The 25,760-nt window shown below is 45.4% G+C and overlaps 1 long non-coding RNA gene across 1 annotated transcript in view; it reads left to right on the forward strand.

Moving 5' to 3' along the window:
* Positions 1 to 22,223: 22,223 nt before the first annotated feature.
* The window catches only part of LOC119721847, a 5,729-nt gene continuing 2,192 nt past the window's right edge, over positions 22,224 to 25,760 (forward strand). Inside the window, exon 1 of the long non-coding RNA XR_005270316.1 lies at positions 22,224 to 22,282. This is a non-coding gene — a long non-coding RNA (uncharacterized LOC119721847). The remainder of the gene's footprint in view (positions 22,283 to 25,760) is intronic.

A 25,760-nucleotide genomic window follows, 5' to 3' on the forward strand; every position in this document is an offset into this window, starting at 1 on the left:
GGTCTTAGCCCCAGGACGACCGTTGTGAAAGTGTGTGTGGTGGGTTGCCGGCTGTTTTGTTGCGTTCTGTTCATGTCTGTCTGTTTCGTCTCCCTATTTGTCCGGGCCCACTGTGTTCACCCCTTGTTTCAGTTCCGTTCGTCTTCGTTGAATGTTCAAAGATGCAGAGTTTTGACATTTCACTAACACTTTTTGTTTCTTCCCAGTTTTCTCTTTTCTGTGTGTGCAGATTGAAGATGAAGGGCACAGAAGTAAGGTCGTCCAAGTGCAGCATTCATCTCCCACAGGTAAATGAGTAATGTTTCTCCTTGCAAAACGTCTCTGTTTTGATGCGCTTCCTTGCATTTGAATGGGCTTGCTGGATTTTAACGTGGAGGTAGACCTTGGGGTATATCTTTGGAGTTTGAGATGGCAAGTTGGACATACAGTACTTGTTGATAAAATGGAAATGTATTGGAGGTTTGATGACAGGACGTGATGTCAGAAAATTGGATATTGAATTTACAATGTATACTTGCTCTTTTTTTCTGCCACAGGGAGCTTTTGAATGCTGCGAAGAGAGAAGACGCCGGTTTTCATCGAAGTTTTTGTTAAGTAACTGTAACCTTTTTTCCGTGTGACGTCTATCGGGGAGGGAAGGGGGGGGTAAGGGGGAGGTGAAACTTGTGTCACCGGCGGTGGAAGCTACCCCTGCCTGGGTCTTTGGTCTGAAATTGGGATCATATCTCCAGCTTGGGATGGAGATATGTCCTCTTTGCAGGTCTTAGCCCCAGGACGACCGTTGTGAAAGTGTGTGTGGTGGGTTGCCGGCTGTTTTGTTGCGTTCTGTTCATGTCTGTCTGTTTCGTCTCCCTATTTGTCCGGGCCCACTGTGTTCACCCCTTGTTTCAGTTCCGTTCGTCTTCGTTGAATGTTCAAAGATGCAGAGTTTTGACATTTCACTAACACTTTTTGTTTCTTCCCAGTTTTCTCTTTTCTGTGTGTGCAGATTGAAGATGAAGGGCACAGAAGTAAGGTCGTCCAAGTGCAGCATTCATCTCCCACAGGTAAATGAGTAATGTTTCTCCTTGCAAAACGTCTCTGTTTTGATGCGCTTCCTTGCATTTGAATGGGCTTGCTGGATTTTAACGTGGAGGTAGACCTTGGGGTATATCTTTGGAGTTTGAGATGGCAAGTTGGACATACAGTACTTGTTGATAAAATGGAAATGTATTGGAGGTTTGATGACAGGACGTGATGTCAGAAAATTGGGATATTGAATTTACAATGTATACTTGCTCTTTTTTTCTGCCACAGGGAGCTTTTGAATGCTGCGAAGAGAGAAGACGCCGGTTTTCATCGAAGTTTTTGTTAAGTAACTGTAACCTTTTTTCCGTGTGACGTCTATCGGGGAGGGAAGGGGGGGGTAAGGGGGAGGTGAAACTTGTGTCACCGGCGGTGGAAGCTACCCCTGCCTGGGTCTTTGGTCTGAAATTGGGATCATATCTCCAGCTTGGGATGGAGATATGTCCTCTTTGCAGGTCTTAGCCCCAGGACGACCGTTGTGAAAGTGTGTGTGGTGGGTTGCCGGCTGTTTTGTTGCGTTCTGTTCATGTCTGTCTGTTTCGTCTCCCTATTTGTCCGGGCCCACTGTGTTCACCCCTTGTTTCAGTTCCGTTCGTCTTCGTTGAATGTTCAAAGATGCAGAGTTTTGACATTTCACTAACACTTTTTGTTTCTTCCCAGTTTTCTCTTTTCTGTGTGTGCAGATTGAAGATGAAGGGCACAGAAGTAAGGTCGTCCAAGTGCAGCATTCATCTCCCACAGGTAAATGAGTAATGTTTCTCCTTGCAAAACGTCTCTGTTTTGATGCGCTTCCTTGCATTTGAATGGGCTTGCTGGATTTTAACGTGGAGGTAGACCTTGGGGTATATCTTTGGAGTTTGAGATGGCAAGTTGGACATACAGTACTTGTTGATAAAATGGAAATGTATTGGAGGTTTGATGACAGGACGTGATGTCAGAAAATTTGGATATTGAATTTACAATGTATACTTGCTCTTTTTTTCTGCCACAGGGAGCTTTTGAATGCTGCGAAGAGAGAAGACGCCGGTTTTCATCGAAGTTTTTGTTAAGTAACTGTAACCTTTTTTCCGTGTGACGTCTATCGGGGAGGGAAGGGGGGGGGGTAAGGGGGAGGTGAAACTTGTGTCACCGGCGGTGGAAGCTACCCCTGCCTGGGTCTTTGGTCTGAAATTGGGATCATATCTCCAGCTTGGGATGGAGATATGTCCTCTTTGCAGGTCTTAGCCCCAGGACGACCGTTGTGAAAGTGTGTGTGGTGGGTTGCCGGCTGTTTTGTTGCGTTCTGTTCATGTCTGTCTGTTTCGTCTCCCTATTTGTCCGGGCCCACTGTGTTCACCCCTTGTTTCAGTTCCGTTCGTCTTCGTTGAATGTTCAAAGATGCAGAGTTTTGACATTTCACTAACACTTTTTGTTTCTTCCCAGTTTTCTCTTTTCTGTGTGTGCAGATTGAAGATGAAGGGCACAGAAGTAAGGTCGTCCAAGTGCAGCATTCATCTCCCACAGGTAAATGAGTAATGTTTCTCCTTGCAAAACGTCTCTGTTTTGATGCGCTTCCTTGCATTTGAATGGGCTTGCTGGATTTTAACGTGGAGGTAGACCTTGGGGTATATCTTTGGAGTTTGAGATGGCAAGTTGGACATACAGTACTTGTTGATAAAATGGAAATGTATTGGAGGTTTGATGACAGGACGTGATGTCAGAAAATTGGGATATTGAATTTACAATGTATACTTGCTCTTTTTTTCTGCCACAGGGAGCTTTTGAATGCTGCGAAGAGAGAAGACGCCGGTTTTCATCGAAGTTTTTGTTAAGTAACTGTAACCTTTTTTCCGTGTGACGTCTATCGGGGAGGGAAGGGGGGGGTAAGGGGGAGGTGAAACTTGTGTCACCGGCGGTGGAAGCTACCCCTGCCTGGGTCTTTGGTCTGAAATTGGGATCATATCTCCAGCTTGGGATGGAGATATGTCCTCTTTGCAGGTCTTAGCCCCAGGACGACCGTTGTGAAAGTGTGTGTGGTGGGTTGCCGGCTGTTTTGTTGCGTTCTGTTCATGTCTGTCTGTTTCGTCTCCCTATTTGTCCGGGCCCACTGTGTTCACCCCTTGTTTCAGTTCCGTTCGTCTTCGTTGAATGTTCAAAGATGCAGAGTTTTGACATTTCACTAACACTTTTTGTTTCTTCCCAGTTTTCTCTTTTCTGTGTGTGCAGATTGAAGATGAAGGGCACAGAAGTAAGGTCGTCCAAGTGCAGCATTCATCTCCCACAGGTAAATGAGTAATGTTTCTCCTTGCAAAACGTCTCTGTTTTGATGCGCTTCCTTGCATTTGAATGGGCTTGCTGGATTTTAACGTGGAGGTAGACCTTGGGGTATATCTTTGGAGTTTGAGATGGCAAGTTGGACATACAGTACTTGTTGATAAAATGGAAATGTATTGGAGGTTTGATGACAGGACGTGATGTCAGAAAATTGGGATATTGAATTTACAATGTATACTTGCTCTTTTTTTCTGCCACAGGGAGCTTTTGAATGCTGCGAAGAGAGAAGACGCCGGTTTTCATCGAAGTTTTTGTTAAGTAACTGTAACCTTTTTTCCGTGTGACGTCTATCGGGGAGGGAAGGGGGGGGGTAAGGGGGAGGTGAAACTTGTGTCACCGGCGGTGGAAGCTACCCCTGCCTGGGTCTTTGGTCTGAAATTGGGATCATATCTCCAGCTTGGGATGGAGATATGTCCTCTTTGCAGGTCTTAGCCCCAGGACGACCGTTGTGAAAGTGTGTGTGGTGGGTTGCCGGCTGTTTTGTTGCGTTCTGTTCATGTCTGTCTGTTTCGTCTCCCTATTTGTCCGGGCCCACTGTGTTCACCCCTTGTTTCAGTTCCGTTCGTCTTCGTTGAATGTTCAAAGATGCAGAGTTTTGACATTTCACTAACACTTTTTGTTTCTTCCCAGTTTTCTCTTTTCTGTGTGTGCAGATTGAAGATGAAGGGCACAGAAGTAAGGTCGTCCAAGTGCAGCATTCATCTCCCACAGGTAAATGAGTAATGTTTCTCCTTGCAAAACGTCTCTGTTTTGATGCGCTTCCTTGCATTTGAATGGGCTTGCTGGATTTTAACGTGGAGGTAGACCTTGGGGTATATCTTTGGAGTTTGAGATGGCAAGTTGGACATACAGTACTTGTTGATAAAATGGAAATGTATTGGAGGTTTGATGACAGGACGTGATGTCAGAAAATTGGGATATTGAATTTACAATGTATACTTGCTCTTTTTTTCTGCCACAGGGAGCTTTTGAATGCTGCGAAGAGAGAAGACGCCGGTTTTCATCGAAGTTTTTGTTAAGTAACTGTAACCTTTTTTCCGTGTGACGTCTATCGGGGAGGGAAGGGGGGGGTAAGGGGGAGGTGAAACTTGTGTCACCGGCGGTGGAAGCTACCCCTGCCTGGGTCTTTGGTCTGAAATTGGGATCATATCTCCAGCTTGGGATGGAGATATGTCCTCTTTGCAGGTCTTAGCCCCAGGACGACCGTTGTGAAAGTGTGTGTGGTGGGTTGCCGGCTGTTTTGTTGCGTTCTGTTCATGTCTGTCTGTTTCGTCTCCCTATTTGTCCGGGCCCACTGTGTTCACCCCTTGTTTCAGTTCCGTTCGTCTTCGTTGAATGTTCAAAGATGCAGAGTTTTGACATTTCACTAACACTTTTTGTTTCTTCCCAGTTTTCTCTTTTCTGTGTGTGCAGATTGAAGATGAAGGGCACAGAAGTAAGGTCGTCCAAGTGCAGCATTCATCTCCCACAGGTAAATGAGTAATGTTTCTCCTTGCAAAACGTCTCTGTTTTGATGCGCTTCCTTGCATTTGAATGGGCTTGCTGGATTTTAACGTGGAGGTAGACCTTGGGGTATATCTTTGGAGTTTGAGATGGCAAGTTGGACATACAGTACTTGTTGATAAAATGGAAATGTATTGGAGGTTTGATGACAGGACGTGATGTCAGAAAATTTGGATATTGAATTTACAATGTATACTTGCTCTTTTTTTCTGCCACAGGGAGCTTTTGAATGCTGCGAAGAGAGAAGACGCCGGTTTTCATCGAAGTTTTTGTTAAGTAACTGTAACCTTTTTTCCGTGTGACGTCTATCGGGGAGGGAAGGGGGGGGGTAAGGGGGAGGTGAAACTTGTGTCACCGGCGGTGGAAGCTACCCCTGCCTGGGTCTTTGGTCTGAAATTGGGATCATATCTCCAGCTTGGGATGGAGATATGTCCTCTTTGCAGGTCTTAGCCCCAGGACGACCGTTGTGAAAGTGTGTGTGGTGGGTTGCCGGCTGTTTTGTTGCGTTCTGTTCATGTCTGTCTGTTTCGTCTCCCTATTTGTCCGGGCCCACTGTGTTCACCCCTTGTTTCAGTTCCGTTCGTCTTCGTTGAATGTTCAAAGATGCAGAGTTTTGACATTTCACTAACACTTTTTGTTTCTTCCCAGTTTTCTCTTTTCTGTGTGTGCAGATTGAAGATGAAGGGCACAGAAGTAAGGTCGTCCAAGTGCAGCATTCATCTCCCACAGGTAAATGAGTAATGTTTCTCCTTGCAAAACGTCTCTGTTTTGATGCGCTTCCTTGCATTTGAATGGGCTTGCTGGATTTTAACGTGGAGGTAGACCTTGGGGTATATCTTTGGAGTTTGAGATGGCAAGTTGGACATACAGTACTTGTTGATAAAATGGAAATGTATTGGAGGTTTGATGACAGGACGTGATGTCAGAAAATTGGATATTGAATTTACAATGTATACTTGCTCTTTTTTTCTGCCACAGGGAGCTTTTGAATGCTGCGAAGAGAGAAGACGCCGGTTTTCATCGAAGTTTTTGTTAAGTAACTGTAACCTTTTTTCCGTGTGACGTCTATCGGGGAGGGAAGGGGGGGGTAAGGGGGAGGTGAAACTTGTGTCACCGGCGGTGGAAGCTACCCCTGCCTGGGTCTTTGGTCTGAAATTGGGATCATATCTCCAGCTTGGGATGGAGATATGTCCTCTTTGCAGGTCTTAGCCCCAGGACGACCGTTGTGAAAGTGTGTGTGGTGGGTTGCCGGCTGTTTTGTTGCGTTCTGTTCATGTCTGTCTGTTTCGTCTCCCTATTTGTCCGGGCCCACTGTGTTCACCCCTTGTTTCAGTTCCGTTCGTCTTCGTTGAATGTTCAAAGATGCAGAGTTTTGACATTTCACTAACACTTTTTGTTTCTTCCCAGTTTTCTCTTTTCTGTGTGTGCAGATTGAAGATGAAGGGCACAGAAGTAAGGTCGTCCAAGTGCAGCATTCATCTCCCACAGGTAAATGAGTAATGTTTCTCCTTGCAAAACGTCTCTGTTTTGATGCGCTTCCTTGCATTTGAATGGGCTTGCTGGATTTTAACGTGGAGGTAGACCTTGGGGTATATCTTTGGAGTTTGAGATGGCAAGTTGGACATACAGTACTTGTTGATAAAATGGAAATGTATTGGAGGTTTGATGACAGGACGTGATGTCAGAAAATTTGGATATTGAATTTACAATGTATACTTGCTCTTTTTTTCTGCCACAGGGAGCTTTTGAATGCTGCGAAGAGAGAAGACGCCGGTTTTCATCGAAGTTTTTGTTAAGTAACTGTAACCTTTTTTCCGTGTGACGTCTATCGGGGAGGGAAGGGGGGGTAAGGGGGAGGTGAAACTTGTGTCACCGGCGGTGGAAGCTACCCCTGCCTGGGTCTTTGGTCTGAAATTGGGATCATATCTCCAGCTTGGGATGGAGATATGTCCTCTTTGCAGGTCTTAGCCCCAGGACGACCGTTGTGAAAGTGTGTGTGGTGGGTTGCCGGCTGTTTTGTTGCGTTCTGTTCATGTCTGTCTGTTTCGTCTCCCTATTTGTCCGGGCCCACTGTGTTCACCCCTTGTTTCAGTTCCGTTCGTCTTCGTTGAATGTTCAAAGATGCAGAGTTTTGACATTTCACTAACACTTTTTGTTTCTTCCCAGTTTTCTCTTTTCTGTGTGTGCAGATTGAAGATGAAGGGCACAGAAGTAAGGTCGTCCAAGTGCAGCATTCATCTCCCACAGGTAAATGAGTAATGTTTCTCCTTGCAAAACGTCTCTGTTTTGATGCGCTTCCTTGCATTTGAATGGGCTTGCTGGATTTTAACGTGGAGGTAGACCTTGGGGTATATCTTTGGAGTTTGAGATGGCAAGTTGGACATACAGTACTTGTTGATAAAATGGAAATGTATTGGAGGTTTGATGACAGGACGTGATGTCAGAAAATTTGGATATTGAATTTACAATGTATACTTGCTCTTTTTTTCTGCCACAGGGAGCTTTTGAATGCTGCGAAGAGAGAAGACGCCGGTTTTCATCGAAGTTTTTGTTAAGTAACTGTAACCTTTTTTCCGTGTGACGTCTATCGGGGAGGGAAGGGGGGGGGGTAAGGGGGAGGTGAAACTTGTGTCACCGGCGGTGGAAGCTACCCCTGCCTGGGTCTTTGGTCTGAAATTGGGATCATATCTCCAGCTTGGGATGGAGATATGTCCTCTTTGCAGGTCTTAGCCCCAGGACGACCGTTGTGAAAGTGTGTGTGGTGGGTTGCCGGCTGTTTTTGTGCGTTCTGTTCATGTCTGTCTGTTTCGTCTCCCTATTTGTCCGGGCCCACTGTGTTCACCCCTTGTTTCAGTTCCGTTCGTCTTCGTTGAATGTTCAAAGATGCAGAGTTTTGACATTTCACTAACACTTTTTGTTTCTTCCCAGTTTTCTCTTTTCTGTGTGTGCAGATTGAAGATGAAGGGCACAGAAGTAAGGTCGTCCAAGTGCAGCATTCATCTCCCACAGGTAAATGAGTAATGTTTCTCCTTGCAAAACGTCTCTGTTTTGATGCGCTTCCTTGCATTTGAATGGGCTTGCTGGATTTTAACGTGGAGGTAGACCTTGGGGTATATCTTTGGAGTTTGAGATGGCAAGTTGGACATACAGTACTTGTTGATAAAATGGAAATGTATTGGAGGTTTGATGACAGGACGTGATGTCAGAAAATTTGGATATTGAATTTACAATGTATACTTGCTCTTTTTTTCTGCCACAGGGAGCTTTTGAATGCTGCGAAGAGAGAAGACGCCGGTTTTCATCGAAGTTTTTGTTAAGTAACTGTAACCTTTTTTCCGTGTGACGTCTATCGGGGAGGGAAGGGGGGGGTAAGGGGGAGGTGAAACTTGTGTCACCGGCGGTGGAAGCTACCCCTGCCTGGGTCTTTGGTCTGAAATTGGGATCATATCTCCAGCTTGGGATGGAGATATGTCCTCTTTGCAGGTCTTAGCCCCAGGACGACCGTTGTGAAAGTGTGTGTGGTGGGTTGCCGGCTGTTTTGTTGCGTTCTGTTCATGTCTGTCTGTTTCGTCTCCCTATTTGTCCGGGCCCACTGTGTTCACCCCTTGTTTCAGTTCCGTTCGTCTTCGTTGAATGTTCAAAGATGCAGAGTTTTGACATTTCACTAACACTTTTTGTTTCTTCCCAGTTTTCTCTTTTCTGTGTGTGCAGATTGAAGATGAAGGGCACAGAAGTAAGGTCGTCCAAGTGCAGCATTCATCTCCCACAGGTAAATGAGTAATGTTTCTCCTTGCAAAACGTCTCTGTTTTGATGCGCTTCCTTGCATTTGAATGGGCTTGCTGGATTTTAACGTGGAGGTAGACCTTGGGGTATATCTTTGGAGTTTGAGATGGCAAGTTGGACATACAGTACTTGTTGATAAAATGGAAATGTATTGGAGGTTTGATGACAGGACGTGATGTCAGAAAATTGGATATTGAATTTACAATGTATACTTGCTCTTTTTTTCTGCCACAGGGAGCTTTTGAATGCTGCGAAGAGAGAAGACGCCGGTTTTCATCGAAGTTTTTGTTAAGTAACTGTAACCTTTTTTCCGTGTGACGTCTATCGGGGAGGGAAGGGGGGGGGGTAAGGGGAGGTGAAACTTGTGTCACCGGCGGTGGAAGCTACCCCTGCCTGGGTCTTTGGTCTGAAATTGGGATCATATCTCCAGCTTGGGATGGAGATATGTCCTCTTTGCAGGTCTTAGCCCCAGGACGACCGTTGTGAAAGTGTGTGTGGTGGGTTGCCGGCTGTTTTGTTGCGTTCTGTTCATGTCTGTCTGTTTCGTCTCCCTATTTGTCCGGGCCCACTGTGTTCACCCCTTGTTTCAGTTCCGTTCGTCTTCGTTGAATGTTCAAAGATGCAGAGTTTTGACATTTCACTAACACTTTTTGTTTCTTCCCAGTTTTCTCTTTTCTGTGTGTGCAGATTGAAGATGAAGGGCACAGAAGTAAGGTCGTCCAAGTGCAGCATTCATCTCCCACAGGTAAATGAGTAATGTTTCTCCTTGCAAAACGTCTCTGTTTTGATGCGCTTCCTTGCATTTGAATGGGCTTGCTGGATTTTAACGTGGAGGTAGACCTTGGGGTATATCTTTGGAGTTTGAGATGGCAAGTTGGACATACAGTACTTGTTGATAAAATGGAAATGTATTGGAGGTTTGATGACAGGACGTGATGTCAGAAAATTGGATATTGAATTTACAATGTATACTTGCTCTTTTTTTCTGCCACAGGGAGCTTTTGAATGCTGCGAAGAGAGAAGACGCCGGTTTTCATCGAAGTTTTTGTTAAGTAACTGTAACCTTTTTTCCGTGTGACGTCTATCGGGGAGGGAAGGGGGGGGGTAAGGGGGAGGTGAAACTTGTGTCACCGGCGGTGGAAGCTACCCCTGCCTGGGTCTTTGGTCTGAAATTGGGATCATATCTCCAGCTTGGGATGGAGATATGTCCTCTTTGCAGGTCTTAGCCCCAGGACGACCGTTGTGAAAGTGTGTGTGGTGGGTTGCCGGCTGTTTTGTTGCGTTCTGTTCATGTCTGTCTGTTTCGTCTCCCTATTTGTCCGGGCCCACTGTGTTCACCCCTTGTTTCAGTTCCGTTCGTCTTCGTTGAATGTTCAAAGATGCAGAGTTTTGACATTTCACTAACACTTTTTGTTTCTTCCCAGTTTTCTCTTTTCTGTGTGTGCAGATTGAAGATGAAGGGCACAGAAGTAAGGTCGTCCAAGTGCAGCATTCATCTCCCACAGGTAAATGAGTAATGTTTCTCCTTGCAAAACGTCTCTGTTTTGATGCGCTTCCTTGCATTTGAATGGGCTTGCTGGATTTTAACGTGGAGGTAGACCTTGGGGTATATCTTTGGAGTTTGAGATGGCAAGTTGGACATACAGTACTTGTTGATAAAATGGAAATGTATTGGAGGTTTGATGACAGGACGTGATGTCAGAAAATTGGGATATTGAATTTACAATGTATACTTGCTCTTTTTTTCTGCCACAGGGAGCTTTTGAATGCTGCGAAGAGAGAAGACGCCGGTTTTCATCGAAGTTTTTGTTAAGTAACTGTAACCTTTTTTCCGTGTGACGTCTATCGGGGAGGGAAGGGGGGTAGGGGGAGGTGAAACTTGTGTCCACCGCGGTGAAGCTACCCCTGCTGGGTCTTTGGTCTGAAATTGGGATCATATCTCCAGCTTGGGATGGAGATATGTCCTCTTTGCAGGTCTTAGGCCCAGGACGACCGTTGTGAAGTGTGTGTGGTGGGTTGCCGGCTGTTTTGTTTGCGTTCTGTTTCATGTCTGTCTGTTTCGTCTCCTATTTGTCCGGGCCCCTGTGTTCACCCCTTGTTTCAGTTCCGTTCGTCTTCGTTGAATGTTCAAAGATGCAGAGTTTTGACATTTCACTAACATTTTTGTTTCTTCCCAGTTTTCTCTTTTCTGTGTGTGCAGATTGAAGATGAAGGGCACAGAAGTAAGGTCGTCCAAGTGCAGCATTCATCTCCCACAGGTAAATGAGTAATGTTTCTCCTTGCAAAACGTCCTCTGTTTTGATGCGCTTCCTTGCATTTGAATGGGCTTGCTGGATTTAACGTGAGGGTAGACCTTGGGGTATATCTTTGGAGTTTGAGATGGCAAGTGGACATACAGTACTTTTTGATAAAATGGAAATGTATTGGAGGTTTGATGACAGGACGTGATGTCAGAAAATTTGGATATTGAATTTACAATGTATACTTGCTCTTTTTTTCTGCCACAGGGAGCTTTTGAATGCTGCGAAGAGAGAAGACGCCGGTTTTCATCGAAGTTTTTGTTAAGTAACTGTAACCTTTTTTCCGTGTGACGTCTATCGGGGAGGGAAGGGGGGGGTAAGGGGGAGGTGAAACTTGTGTCACCGGCGGTGGAAGCTACCCCTGCCTGGGTCTTTGGTCTGAAATTGGGATCATATCTCCAGCTTGGGATGGAGATATGTCCTCTTTGCAGGTCTTAGCCCCAGGACGACCGTTGTGAAAGTGTGTGGTGTGGGTTGCCGGCTGTTTTGTTGCGTTCTGTTCATGTCTGTCTGTTTCGTCTCCCTATTTGTCCGGGCCCACTGTGTTCACCCCTTGTTTCAGTTCCGTTCGTCTTCGTTGAATGTTCAAAGATGCAGAGTTTTGACATTTCACTAACACTTTTTGTTTCTTCCCAGTTTTCTCTTTTCTGTGTGTGCAGATTGAAGATGAAGGGCACAGAAGTAAGGTCGTCCAAGTGCAGCATTCATCTCACAGGTAAATGAGTAATGTTTCTCCTTGCAAAACGTCTCTGTTTTGATGCCTTCTTGCATTTGAAATGGGCTTGCTGGATTTTAACGTGGGGTACCCCTGCCTGGTCTTTGGTCCTGAAATTGGAGCTCTCACTTGGGATGGAGATATGTCCTTCTTTGCAGGTCTTAGCCCCAGGACGACCGTTGTGAAAGTTGTGTGGTGGGTTGCCGGCTGTTTTGTTGCGTTCTGTTCATGTCTGTCTGTTTCGTCTCCCTATTTGTCCGGGCCCACTGTGTTCACCCCTTGTTTCAGTTCCGTTCGTCTTCGTTGAATGTTCAAAGATGCAGAGTTTTGACATTTCACTAACACTTTTTGTTCTTCCCAGTTTTCTCTTTTCTGTGTGTGCAGATTGAAGATGAAGGGCACAGAAGTAAGGTCGTCCAAGTGCAGCATTCATCTCCCACAGGTAAATGAGTAATGTTTCTCCTTGCAAAACGTCTCTGTTTTGATGCGCTTCCTTGCATTTGAATGGGCTTGCTGGATTTTAACGTGGAGGTAGACCTTGGGGTATATCTTTGGAGTTTGAGATGGCAAGTTGGACATACAGTACTTGTTGATAAAATGGAAATGTATTGGAGGTTTGATGACAGGACGTGATGTCAGAAAATTGGGATATTGAATTTACAATGTATACTTGCTCTTTTTTTCTGCCACAGGGAGCTTTTGAATGCTGCGAAGAGAGAAGACGCCGGTTTTCATCGAAGTTTTTGTTAAGTAACTGTAACCTTTTTCCGTGTGACGTCTATCGGGGAGGGAAGGGGGGGGTAAGGGGGAGGTGAAACTTGTGTCACCGGCGGTGGAAGCTACCCCTGCCTGGGTCTTTGGTCTGAAATTGGGATCATATCTCCAGCTTGGGATGGAGATATGTCCTCTTTGCAGGTCTTAGCCCAGGACGACCGTTGTGAAAGTGTGTGTGGTGGGTTGCCGGCTGTTTTGTTGCGTTCTGTTCATGTCTGTCTGTTTCGTCTCCCTATTTGTCCGGGCCCACTGTGTTCACCCCTTGTTTCAGTTCCGTTCGTCTTCGTTGAATGTTCAAAGATGCAGAGTTTTGACATTTCACTAACACTTTTTGTTTCTTCCCAGTTTTCTCTTTTCTGTGTGTGCAGATTGAAGATGAAGGGCACAGAAGTAAGGTCGTCCAAGTGCAGCATTCATCTCCCACAGGTAAATGAGTAATGTTTCTCCTTGCAAAACGTCTCTGTTTTGATGCGCTTCCTTGCATTTGAATGGGCTTGCTGGATTTTAACGTGGAGGTAGACCTTGGGGTATATCTTTGGAGTTTGAGATGGCAAGTTGGACATACAGTACTTGTTGATAAAATGGAAATGTATTGGAGGTTTGATGACAGGACGTGATGTCAGAAAATTTGGATATTGAATTTACAATGTATACTTGCTCTTTTTTTTCTGCCACAGGGAGCTTTTGAATGCTGCGAAGAGAGAAGACGCCGGTTTTCATCGAAGTTTTTGTTAAGTAACTGTAACCTTTTTTCCGTGTGACGTCTATCGGGGAGGGAAGGGGGGGGTAAGGGGGAGGTGAAACTTGTGTCACCGGCGGTGGAAGCTACCCCTGCCTGGGTCTTTGGTCTGAAATTGGGATCATATCTCCAGCTTGGGATGGAGATATGTCCTCTTTGCAGGTCTTAGCCCCAGGACGACCGTTGTGAAAGTGTGTGTGGTGGGTTGCCGGCTGTTTTGTTGCGTTCTGTTCATGTCTGTCTGTTTCGTCTCCCTATTTGTCCGGGCCCACTGTGTTCACCCCTTGTTTCAGTTCCGTTCGTCTTCGTTGAATGTTCAAAGATGCAGAGTTTTGACATTTCACTAACACTTTTTGTTTCTTTCCCAGTTTTCTCTTTTCTGTGTGTGCAGATTGAAGATGAAGGGCACAGAAGTAAGGTCGTCCAAGTGCAGCATTCATCTCCCACAGGTAAATGAGTAATGTTTCTCCTTGCAAAACGTCTCTGTTTGATGCGCTTCCTTGCATTTGAATGGGCTTGCTGGATTTTAACGTGAGGTAGACCTTGGGTATATCTTTGGAGTTTGAGATGGCAAGTTGGACATACAGTACTTGTTGATAAAATGGAAATGTATTGGAGGTTTGATGACAGGACGTGATGTCAGAAAATTGGGATATTGAATTTACAATGTATACTTGCTCTTTTTTTCTGCCACAGGGAGCTTTTGAATGCTGCGAAGAGAGAAGACGCCGGTTTTCATCGAAGTTTTTGTTAAGTAACTGTAACCTTTTTTCCGTGTGACGTCTATCGGGGAGGGAAGGGGGGGGGTAAGGGGGAGGTGAAACTTGTGTCACCGGCGGTGGAAGCTACCCCTGCCTGGGTCTTTGGTCTGAAATTGGGATCATATCTCCAGCTTGGGATGGAGATATGTCCTCTTTGCAGGTCTTAGCCCCAGGACGACCGTTGTGAAAGTGTGTGTGGTGGGTTGCCGGCTGTTTTGTTGCGTTCTGTTCATGTCTGTCTGTTTCGTCTCCCTATTTGTCCGGCCCACTGTGTTCACCCCTTGTTTCAGTTCCGTTCGTCTTCGTTGAATGTTCAAAGATGCAGAGTTTTGACATTTCACTAACACTTTTTGTTTCTTCCCAGTTTTCTCTTTTCTGTGTGTGCAGATTGAAGATGAAGGGCACAGAAGTAAGGTCGTCCAAGTGCAGCATTCATCTCCCACAGGTAAATGAGTAATGTTTCTCCTTGCAAAACGTCTCTGTTTTGATGCGCTTCCTTGCATTTGAATGGGCTTGCTGGATTTTAACGTGGAGGTAGACCTTGGGGTATATCTTTGGAGTTTGAGATGGCAAGTTGGACATACAGTACTTGTTGATAAAATGGAAATGTATTGGAGGTTTGATGACAGGACGTGATGTCAGAAAAATTGGATATTGAATTTACAATGTATACTTGCTCTTTTTTTCTGCCACAGGGAGCTTTTGAATGCTGCGAAGAGAGAAGACGCCGGTTTTCATCGAAGTTTTTGTTAAGTAACTGTAACCTTTTTTCCGTGTGACGTCTATCGGGGGAGGGAGGGGGGTAAGGGGGAGGTGAAACTTGTGTCACCGGCGGTGGAAGCTACCCCTGCCTGGGTCTTTGGTCTGAAATTGGGATCATATCTCCAGCTTGGGATGGAGATATGTCCTCTTTGCAGGTCTTAGCCCCAGGACGACCGTTGTGAAAGTGTGTGTGGTGGGTTGCCGGCTGTTTTGTTGCGTTCTGTTCATGTCTGTCTGTTTCGTCTCCCTATTTGTCCGGCCCACTGTGTTCACCCCTTGTTTCAGTTCCGTTCGTCTTCGTTGAATGTTCAAAGATGCAGAGTTTTGACATTTCACTAACACTTTTTGTTTCTTCCCAGTTTTCTCTTTTTCTGTGTGTGCAGATTGAAGATGAAGGGCACAGAAGTAAGGTCGTCCAAGTGCAGCATTCATCTCCCACAGGTAAATGAGTAATGTTTCTCCTTGCAAAACGTCTCTGTTTTGATGCGCTTCCTTGCATTTGAATGGGCTTGCTGGATTTTAACGTGGAGGTAGACCTTGGGGTATATCTTTGGAGTTTGAGATGGCAAGTTGGACATACAGTACTTGTTGATAAAATGGAAATGTATTGGAGGTTTGATGACAGGACGTGATGTCAGAAAATTTGGATATTGAATTTACAATGTATACTTGCTCTTTTTTTCTGCCACAGGGAGCTTTTGAATGCTGCGAAGAGAGAAGACGCCGGTTTTCATCGAAGTTTTTGTTAGTAACTGTAACCTTTTTTCCGTGTGACGTCTATCGGGGAGGGAAGGGGGGGGGTAAGGGGGAGGTGAAACTTGTGTCACCGGCGGTGGAAGCTACCCCTGCCTGGGTCTTTGGTCTGAAATTGGGATCATATCTCCAGCTTGGGATGGAGATATGTCCTCTTTGCAGGTCTTAGCCCCAGGACGACCGTTGTGAAAGTGTGTGTGGTGGGTTGCCGGCTGTTTTGTTGCGTTCTGTTCATGTCTGTCTGTTTCGTCTCCCTATTTGTCCGGGCCCACTGTGTTCACCCCTTGTTTCAGTTCCGTTCGTCTTCGTTGAATGTTCAAAGATGCAGAGTTTTGACATTTCACTAACACTTTTTGTTTCTTCCCAGTTTTCTCTTTCTGTGTGTGCAGATTGAAGATGAAGGGCACAGAAGTAAGGTCGTCCAAGTGCAGCATTCATCTCCCACAGGTAAATGAGTAATGTTTCTCCTTGCAAAACGTCTCTGTTTTGATGCGCTTCCTTGCATTTGAATGGGCTTGCTGGATTTTAACGTGGAGGTAGACCTTGGGGTATATCTTTGGAGTTTGAGATGGCAAGTTGGACATACAGTACTTGTTGATAAAATGGAAATGTATTGGAGGTTTGATGACAGGACGTGATGTCAGAAAATTGGATATTGAATTTACAATGTATACTTGCTCTTTTTTTCTGCCACAGGGAGCTTTTGAATGCTGCGAAGAGAGAAGACGCGGTTTTCATCGAAGTTTTTGTTAAGTAACTGTAACCTTTTTTCCGTGTGACGTCTATCGGGGAGGGAAGGGGGGGGTAAGGGGGAGGTGAAACTTGTGTCACCGGCGGTGGAAGCTACCCCTGCCTGGGTCTTTGGTCTGAAATTGGGATCATATCTCCAGCTTGGGATGGAGATATGTCCTCTTTGCAGGTCTTAGCCCCAGGACGACCGTTGTGAAAGTGTGTGTGGTGGGTTGCCGGCTGTTTTGTTGCGTTCTGTTCATGTCTGTCTGTTTCGTCTCCCTATTTGTCCGGGCCCACTGTGTTCACCCCTTGTTTCAGTTCCGTTCGTCTTCGTTGAATGTTCAAAGATGCAGAGTTTTGACATTTCACTAACACTTTTTGTTTCTTCCCAGTTTTCTCTTTTCTGTGTGTGCAGATTGAAGATGAAGGGCACAGAAGTAAGGTCGTCCAAGTGCAGCATTCATCTCCCACAGGTAAATGAGTAATGTTTCTCCTTGCAAAACGTCTCTGTTTTGATGCGCTTCCTTGCATTTGAATGGGCTTGCTGGATTTTAACGTGGAGGTAGACCTTGGGTATATCTTTGGAGTTTGAGATGGCAAGTTGGACATACAGTACTTGTTGATAAAATGGAAATGTATTGGAGGTTTGATGACAGGACGTGATGTCAGAAAATTTGGATATTGAATTTACAATGTATACTTGCTCTTTTTTTCTGCCACAGGGAGCTTTTGAATGCTGCGAAGAGAGAAGACGCCGGTTTTCATCGAAGTTTTTGTTAAGTAACTGTAACCTTTTTTCCGTGTGACGTCTATCGGGGAGGGAAGGGGGGGGGTAAGGGGGAGGTGAAACTTGTGTCACCGGCGGTGGAAGCTACCCCTGCCTGGGTCTTTGGTCTGAAATTGGGATCATATCTCCAGCTTGGGATGGAGATATGTCCTCTTTGCAGGTCTTAGCCCCAGGACGACCGTTGTGAAAGTGTGTGTGGTGGGTTGCCGGCTGTTTTGTGTGCGTTCTGTTCATGTCTGTCTGTTTCGTCTCCCTATTTGTCCGGGCCCACTGTGTTCACCCCTTGTTTCAGTTCCGTTCGTCTTCGTTGAATGTTCAAAGATGCAGAGTTTTGACATTTCACTAACACTTTTTGTTTCTTCCCAGTTTTCTCTTTTCTGTGTGTGCAGATTGAAGATGAAGGGCACAGAAGTAAGGTCGTCCAAGTGCAGCATTCATCTCCCACAGGTAAATGAGTAATTTTCTCCTTGCAAAACGTCTCTGTTTTGATGCGCTTCCTTGCATTTGAATGGGCTTGCTGGATTTTAACGTGGAGGTAGACCTTGGGGTATATCTTTGGAGTTTGAGATGGCAAGTTGGACATACAGTACTTGTTGATAAAATGGAAATGTATTGGAGGTTTGATGACAGGACGTGATGTCAGAAAATTGGATATTGAATTTACAATGTATACTTGCTCTTTTTTTCTGCCACAGGGAGCTTTTGAATGCTGCGAAGAGAGAAGACGCCGGTTTTCATCGAAGTTTTTGTTAAGTAACTGTAACCTTTTTCCGTGTGACGTCTATCGGGGAGGGAAGGGGGGGGGTAAGGGGGAGGTGAAACTTGTGTCACCGGCGGTGGAAGCTACCCCTGCCTGGGTCTTTGGTCTGAAATTGGGATCATATCTCCAGCTTGGGATGGAGATATGTCCTCTTTGCAGGTCTTAGCCCCAGGACGACCGTTGTGAAAGTGTGTGTGGTGGGTTGCCGGCTGTTTTGTTGCGTTCTGTTCATGTCTGTCTGTTTCGTCTCCCTATTTGTCCGGGCCCACTGTGTTCCCCCTTGTTTCAGTTCCGTTCGTCTTCGTTGAATGTTCAAAGATGCAGAGTTTTGACATTTCACTAACACTTTTTGTTTCTTCCCAGTTTTCTCTTTTCTGTGTGTGCAGATTGAAGATGAAGGGCACAGAAGTAAGGTCGTCCAAGTGCAGCATTCATCTCCCACAGGTAAATGAGTAATGTTTCTCCTTGCAAAACGTCTCTGTTTTGATGCGCTTCCTTGCATTTGAATGGGCTTGCTGGATTTTAGTGGAGGTAGACCTTGGGGTATATCTTTGGAGTTTGAGATGGCAAGTTGGACATACAGTACTTGTTGATAAAATGGAAATGTATTGGAGGTTTGATGACAGGACGTGATGTCAGAAATTTGGATATTGAATTTACAATGTATACTTGCTCTTTTTTTCTGCCACAGGGAGCTTTTGAATGCTGCGAAGAGAGAAGACGCCGGTTTTCATCGAAGTTTTTGTTAAGTAACTGTAACCTTTTTTCCGTGTGACGTCTATCGGGGAGGGAAGGGGGGGGGTAAGGGGGAGGTGAAACTTGTGTCACCGGCGGTGGAAGCTACCCCTGCCTGGGTCTTTGGTCTGAAATTGGGATCATATCTCCAGCTTGGGATGGAGATATGTCCTCTTTGCAGGTCTTAGCCCCAGGACGACCGTTGTGAAAGTGTGTGTGGTGGTGTTGCCGGCTGTTTGTTGCGTTCTGTTCATGTCTGTCTGTTTCGTCTCCCTATTTGTCCGGGCCCACTGTGTTCACCCTTGTTTCAGTTCCGTTCGTCTTCGTTGAATGTTCAAAGATGCAGAGTTTTGACATTTCACTAACACTTTTTGTTTCTTCCCAGTTTCTCTTTCTGTGTGTGCAGATTGAAGATGAAGGGCACAGAAGTAAGGTCGTCCAAGTGCAGCATTCATCTCCCACAGGTAAATGAGTAATGTTTCTCCTTGCAAAACGTCTCTGTTTTGATGCGCTTCCTTGCATTTGAATGGGCTTGCTGGATTTTAACGTGGAGGTAGACCTTGGGTATATCTTTGGAGTTTGAGATGGCAAGTTGGACATACAGTACTTGTTGATAAAATGGAAATGTATTGGAGGTTTGATGACAGGACGTGATGTCAGAAAATTTGGATATTGAATTTACAATGTATACTTGCTCTTTTTTTCTGCCACAGGGAGCTTTTGAATGCTGCGAAGAGAGAAGACGCCGGTTTTCATCGAAGTTTTTGTTAAGTAACTGTAACCTTTTTTCCGTGTGACGTCTATCGGGAGGGAAGGGGGGGGGTAAGGGGGGTGAAACTTGTGTCACCGGCGGTGGAAGCTACCCCTGCCTGGGTCTTTGGTCTGAAATTGGGATCATATCTCCAGCTTGGGATGGAGATATGTCCTCTTTGCAGGTCTTAGCCCCAGGACGACCGTTGTGAAAGTGTGTGTGGTGGGTTGCCGGCTGTTTTGTTGCGTTTCTGTTCTGTCTGTCTGTTTCGTCTCCCTATTTGTCCGGGCCCACTGTGTTCACCCCTTGTTTCAGTTCCGTTCGTCTTCGTTGAATGTTCAAAGATGCAGAGTTTTGACATTTCACTAACACTTTTGTTTCTTCCCAGTTTTCTCTTTTCTGTGTGTGCAGATTGAAGATGAAGGGCACAGAAGTAAGGTCGTCCAAGTGCAGCATTCATCTCCCACAGGTAAATGAGTAATGTTTCTCCTTGCAAAACGTCTCTGTTTTGATGCGCTTCCTTGCATTTGAATGGGCTTGCTGGATTTTAACGTGGAGGTAGACCTTGGGGTATATCTTTGGAGTTTGAGATGGCAAGTTGGACATACAGTACTTGTTGATAAAATGGAAATGTATTGGAGGTTTGATGACAGGACGTGATGTCAGAAAATTTGGATATTGAATTTACAATGTATACTTGCTCTTTTTTTCTGCCACAGGGAGCTTTTGAATGCTGCGAAGAGAGAAGACGCCGGTTTTCATCGAAGTTTTTGTTAAGTAACTGTAACCTTTTTTCCGTGTGACGTCTATCGGGAGGGAAGGGGGGGTAAGGGGGAGGTGAAACTTGTGTCACCGCGGTGGAAGCTACCCCTGCCTGGGTCTTTGGTCTGAAATTGGGATCATATCTCCAGCTTGGGATGGAGATATGTCCTCTTTGCAGGTCTTAGCCCCAGGACGACCGTTGTGAAAGTGTGTGTGGTGGGTTGCCGGCTGTTTTGTTGCGTTTCTGTTCATGTCTGTCTGTTTCGTCTCCCTATTTGTCCGGGCCCACTGTGTTCACCCCTTGTTTCAGTTCCGTTCGTCTTCGTTGAATGTTCAAAGATGCAGAGTTTTGACATTTCACTAACACTTTTTGTTTCTTCCCAGTTTTCTCTTTTCTGTGTGTGCAGATTGAAGATGAAGGGCACAGAAGTAAGGTCGTCCAAGTGCAGCATTCATCTCCCACAGGTAAATGAGTAATGTTTCTCCTTGCAAAACGTCTCTGTTTTGATGCGCTTCCTTGCATTTGAATGGGCTTGCTGGATTTTAACGTGGAGTAGACCTTGGGGTATATCTTTGGAGTTTGAGATGGCAAGTTGGACATACAGTACTTGTTGATAAAATGGAAATGTATTGGAGGTTTGATGACAGGACGTGATGTCAGAAAATTTGGATATTGAATTTACAATGTATACTTGCTCTTTTTTTCTGCCACAGGGAGCTTTTGAATGCTGCGAAGAGAGAAGACGCCGGTTTTCATCGAAGTTTTTGTTAAGTAACTGTAACCTTTTTTCCGTGTGACGTCTATCGGGGAGGGAAGGGGGGGGTAAGGGGAGGTGAAACTTGTGTCACCGGCGGTGGAAGCTACCCTGCCTGGGTCTTTGGTCTGAAATTGGGATCATATCTCCAGCTTGGGATGGAGATATGTCCTCTTTGCAGGTCTTAGCCCCAGGACGACCGTTGTGAAAGTGTGTGTGGTGGGTTGCCGGCTGTTTTGTTGCGTTCTGTTCATGTCTGTCTGTTTCGTCTCCCTATTTGTCCGGGCCCACTGTGTTCACCCCTTGTTTCAGTTCCGTTCGTCTTCGTTGAATGTTCAAAGATGCAGAGTTTTGACATTTCACTAACACTTTTTTGTTTCTTCCCAGTTTTCTCTTTTCTGTGTGTGCAGATTGAAGATGAAGGGCACAGAAGTAAGGTCGTCCAAGTGCAGCATTCATCTCCCACAGGTAAATGAGTAATGTTTCTCCTTGCAAAACGTCTCTGTTTTGATGCGCTTCCTTGCATTTGAATGGGCTTGCTGGATTTTAACGTGGAGGTAGACCTTGGGTATATCTTTGGAGTTTGAGATGGCAAGTTGGACATACAGTACTTGTTGATAAAATGGAAATGTATTGGAGGTTTGATGACAGGACGTGATGTCAGAAAATTGGGATTTGAATTTACAATGTATACTTGCTCTTTTTTTTCTGCCACAGGGAGCTTTGAATGCTGCGAAGAGAGAAGACGCCGGTTTTTCATCGAAGTTTTTGTTAAGTAACTGTAACCTTTTTTCCGTGTGACGTCTATCGGGGAGGGAAGGGGGGGGGTAAGGGGAGGTGAAACTTGTGTCACGCGGCGGTGGAAGCTACCCTGCCTGGGTCTTTGGTCTGAAATTGGGATCATATCTCCAGCTTGGGATGGAGATATGTCCTCTTTGCAGGTCTTAGCCCAGGACGACCGTTGTGAAAGTGTGTGTGGTGGGTTGCCGGCTGTTTTGTTGCGTTCTGTTCATGTCTGTCTGTTTCGTCTCCCTATTTGTCCGGGCCACTGTGTTCACCCTTGTTTCAGTTCCGTTCGTCTTCGTTGAATGTTCAAAGATGCAGAGTTTTGACATTTCACTAACACTTTTTGTTTCTTCCCAGTTTTCTCTTTTTCTGTGTGTGCAGATTGAAGATGAAGGGCACAGAAGTAAGGTCGTCCAAGTGCAGCATTCATCTCCCACAGGTAAATGAGTAATGTTTCTCCTTGCAAAACGTCTCTGTTTTGATGCGCTTCTTGCATTTGAATGGGCTTGCTGGATTTTAACGTGGAGGTAGACCTTGGGGTATATCTTTGGAGTTTGAGATGGCAAGTTGGACATACAGTACTTGTTGATAAAATGGAATGTATTGGAGGTTTGATGACAGGACGTGATGTCAGAAAATTTGGATATTGAATTTACAATGTATACTTGCTCTTTTTTTCTGCCACAGGGAGCTTTTGAATGCTGCGAAGAGAGAAGACGCCGGTTTTCATCGAAGTTTTTGTTAAGTAACTGTAACCTTTTTTCCGTGTGACGTCTATCGGGGAGGGAAGGGGGGGGGGTAAAGGGGAGGTGAAACTTGTGTCACCGGCGGTGGAAGCTACCCCTGCCTGGGTCTTTGGTCTGAAATTGGGATCATATCTCAGCTTGGGATGGAGATATGTCCTCTTTGCAGGTCTTAGCCCCAGGACGACCGTTGTGAAAGTGTGTGTGGTGGGTTGCCGCTGTTTTGTTGCGTTCTGTTCATGTCTGTCTGTTTCGTCTCCCTATTTGTCCGGCCCACTGTGTTCACCCCTTGTTTCAGTTCCGTTCGTCTTCGTTGAATGTTCAAAGATGCAGAGTTTTGACATTTCACTAACACTTTTTGTTTCTTCCCAGTTTTCTCTTTTCTGTGTGTGCAGATTGAAGATGAAGGGCACAGAAGTAAGGTCGTCCAAGTGCAGCATTCATCTCCCACAGGTAAATGAGTAATGTTTCTCCTTGCAAAACGTCTCTGTTTTGATGCGCTTCCTTGCATTTGAATGGGCTTGCTGGATTTTAACGTGGAGGTAGACCTTGGGGTATATCTTTGGAGTTTGAGATGGCAAGTTGGACATACAGTACTTGTTGATAAAATGGAATGTATTGGAGGTTTGATGACAGGACGTGATGTCAGAATTTGGATATTGAATTTACAATGTATACTTGCTCTTTTTTTCTGCCACAGGGAGCTTTTGAATGCTGCGAGAAGAGAAGACGCCGTTTTCATCGAAGTTTTTGTTAAGTAACTGTAACCTTTTTTCCGTGTGACGTCTATCGGGGAGGGAAGGGGGGGGGTAAGGGGGAGGTGAAACTTGTGTCACCGGCGGTGGAAGCTACCCCTGCCTGGGTCTTTGGTCTGAAATTGGGCATATCTCCAGCTTGGGATGAGATATGTCCTCTTTGCAGGTCTTAGCCCCAGGACGACCGTTGTGAAAGTGTGTGTGGTGGGTTGCCGGCTGTTTTGTTGCGTTCTGTTCATGTCTGTCTGTTTCGTCTCCCTATTTGTCCGGGCCCACTGTGTTCACCCCTTGTTTCAGTTCCGTTCGTCTTCGTTGAATGTTCAAAGATGCAGAGTTTTGACATTTCACTAACACTTTTTGTTTCTTCCCAGTTTTCTCTTTTCTGTGTGTGCAGATTGAAGATGAAGGGCACAGAAGTAGGTCGTCCAAGTGCAGCATTCATCTCCCACAGGTAAATGAGTAATGTTTCTCCTTGCAAAACGTCTCTGTTTTGATGCGCTTCCTTGCATTTGAATGGGCTTGCTGGATTTTAACGTGGAGGTAGACCTTGGGGTATATCTGGAGTTTGAGATGGCAAGTTGGACATACAGTACTTGTTGATAAAATGGAATGTATTGGAGGTTTGATGACAGGACGTGATGTCAGAAAATTGGATATTGAATTTACAATGTATACTTGCTCTTTTTTTTCTGCCACAGGGAGCTTTTGAATGCTGCGAAGAGAGAAGACGCCGGTTTTCATCGAAGTTTTTGTTAAGTAACTGTAACCTTTTTTCCGTGTGACGTCTATCGGGGAGGAAGGGGGGGGGGTAAGGGGGAGGTGAAACTTGTGTCACCGGCGGTGGAAGCTACCCCTGCCTGGGTCTTTGGTCTGAAATTGGGATCATATCTCCAGCTTGGGATGGAGATATGTCCTCTTTGCAGGTCTTAGCCCCAGGACGACCGTTGTGAAAGTGTGTGTGGTGGGTTGCCGGCTGTTTTGTTGCGTTCTGTTCATGTCTGTCTGTTTCGTCTCCCTATTTGTCCGGGCCCACTGTGTTCACCCCTTGTTTCAGTTCGTTCGTCTTCGTTGAATGTTCAAAGATGCAGAGTTTTGACATTTCACTACACTTTTTGTTTCTTCCCAGTTTTCTCTTTTCTGTGTGTGCAGATTGAAGATGAAGGGCACAGAAGTAAGGTCGTCCAAGTGCAGCATTCATCTCCCACAGGTAAATGAGTAATGTTTCTCCTTGCAAAACGTCTCTGTTTTGATGCGCTTCCTTGCATTTGAATGGGCTTGCTGGATTTTAACGTGGAGGTAGACCTTGGGGTATATCTTTGGAGTTTGAGATGGCAAGTTGGACATACAGTACTTGTTGATAAAATGGAAATGTATTGGAGGTTTGATGACAGGACGTGATGTCAGAAAATTGGGATATTGAATTTACAATGTATACTTGCTCTTTTTTTCTGCCACAGGGAGCTTTTGAATGCTGCGAAGAGAGAAGACGCCGGTTTTCATCGAAGTTTTTGTTAAGTAACTGTAACCTTTTTTCCGTGTGACGTCTATCGGGGAGGAAGGGGGGTAAGGGGAGGTGAAACTTGTGTCACCGGCGGTGGAAGCTACCCCTGCCTGGGTCTTTGGTCTGAAATTGGGATCATATCTCCAGCTTGGATGGAGATATGTCTCTTTGCAGGTCTTAGCCCAGGACGACCGTTGTGAAAGTGTGTGTGGTGGGTTGCCGGCTGTTTTGTTGCGTTCTGTTCATGTCTGTCTTTTCGTCTCCCTATTTGTCCGGCCCACTGTGTTCACCCCTTGTTTCAGTTCCGTTCGTCTTCGTTGAATGTTCAAAGATGCAGAGTTTTGACATTTCACTAACACTTTTTGTTTCTTCCCAGTTTTCTCTTTTCTGTGTGTGCAGATTGAAGATGAAGGGCACAGAAGTAAGGTCGTCCAAGTGCAGCATTCATCTCCCACAGGTAAATGAGTAATGTTTCTCCTTGCAAAACGTCTCTGTTTTGATGCGCTTCCTTGCATTTGAATGGGCTTGCTGGATTTTAACGTGGAGGTAGACCTTGGGTGTATCTTTGGAGTTTGAGATGGCAAGTTGGACATAACGTACTTGTTTGATAAAATGGAAATGTATTGGAGTTTGATGACAGGACGTGATGTCAGAAATTTGGATATTGAATTTACAATGTATACTTGCTTCTTTTTTTCTGCCACAGGGAGCTTTTGAATGCTGCGAAGAGAGAAGAAGCCGGTTTTCATCGAAGTTTTTGTTAAGTAACTGTAACCTTTTTTCCGTGTGACGTCTATCGGGGAGGGAAGGGGGGGGTAAGGGGGAGGTGAAACTGTGTCCACCGGCGGTGGAAGCTACCCCTGCCTGGGTCTTTGGTCTGCAATTGGGATCATATCTCCAGCTTTGGATGAGATATGTCCTCTTTGCAGTCTTAGCCCCAGGACGACCGTTGTGAAAGTGTGTGTGGTGGGTTTGCCGGCTGTTTTGTTGCGTTCTGTTTTCATGTCTGTCTGTTTCGTCTCCCTATTTTGGTCCGGCCCACTGTGTTCACCCCTTGTTTCAGTTCCGTTCGTCTTCGTTGAATGTTCAAAGATGCAGATTTGGGGCCATTTCACTAACACTTTTGTTTCTTCCCAGTTTTCTCTTTTTCTGTTGTGCAGATTGAAGATGAAGGGCACAGAAGTAGGTCGTCCAAGTGCAGCATTCATCTCCCACAGGTAAATG

The sequence above is a fragment of the Patiria miniata genome, unplaced genomic scaffold, assembly GCF_015706575.1.
Source record: "Patiria miniata isolate m_02_andy unplaced genomic scaffold, ASM1570657v1 HiC_scaffold_14, whole genome shotgun sequence".
NCBI lineage: Eukaryota > Metazoa > Echinodermata > Asteroidea > Valvatida > Asterinidae > Patiria > Patiria miniata.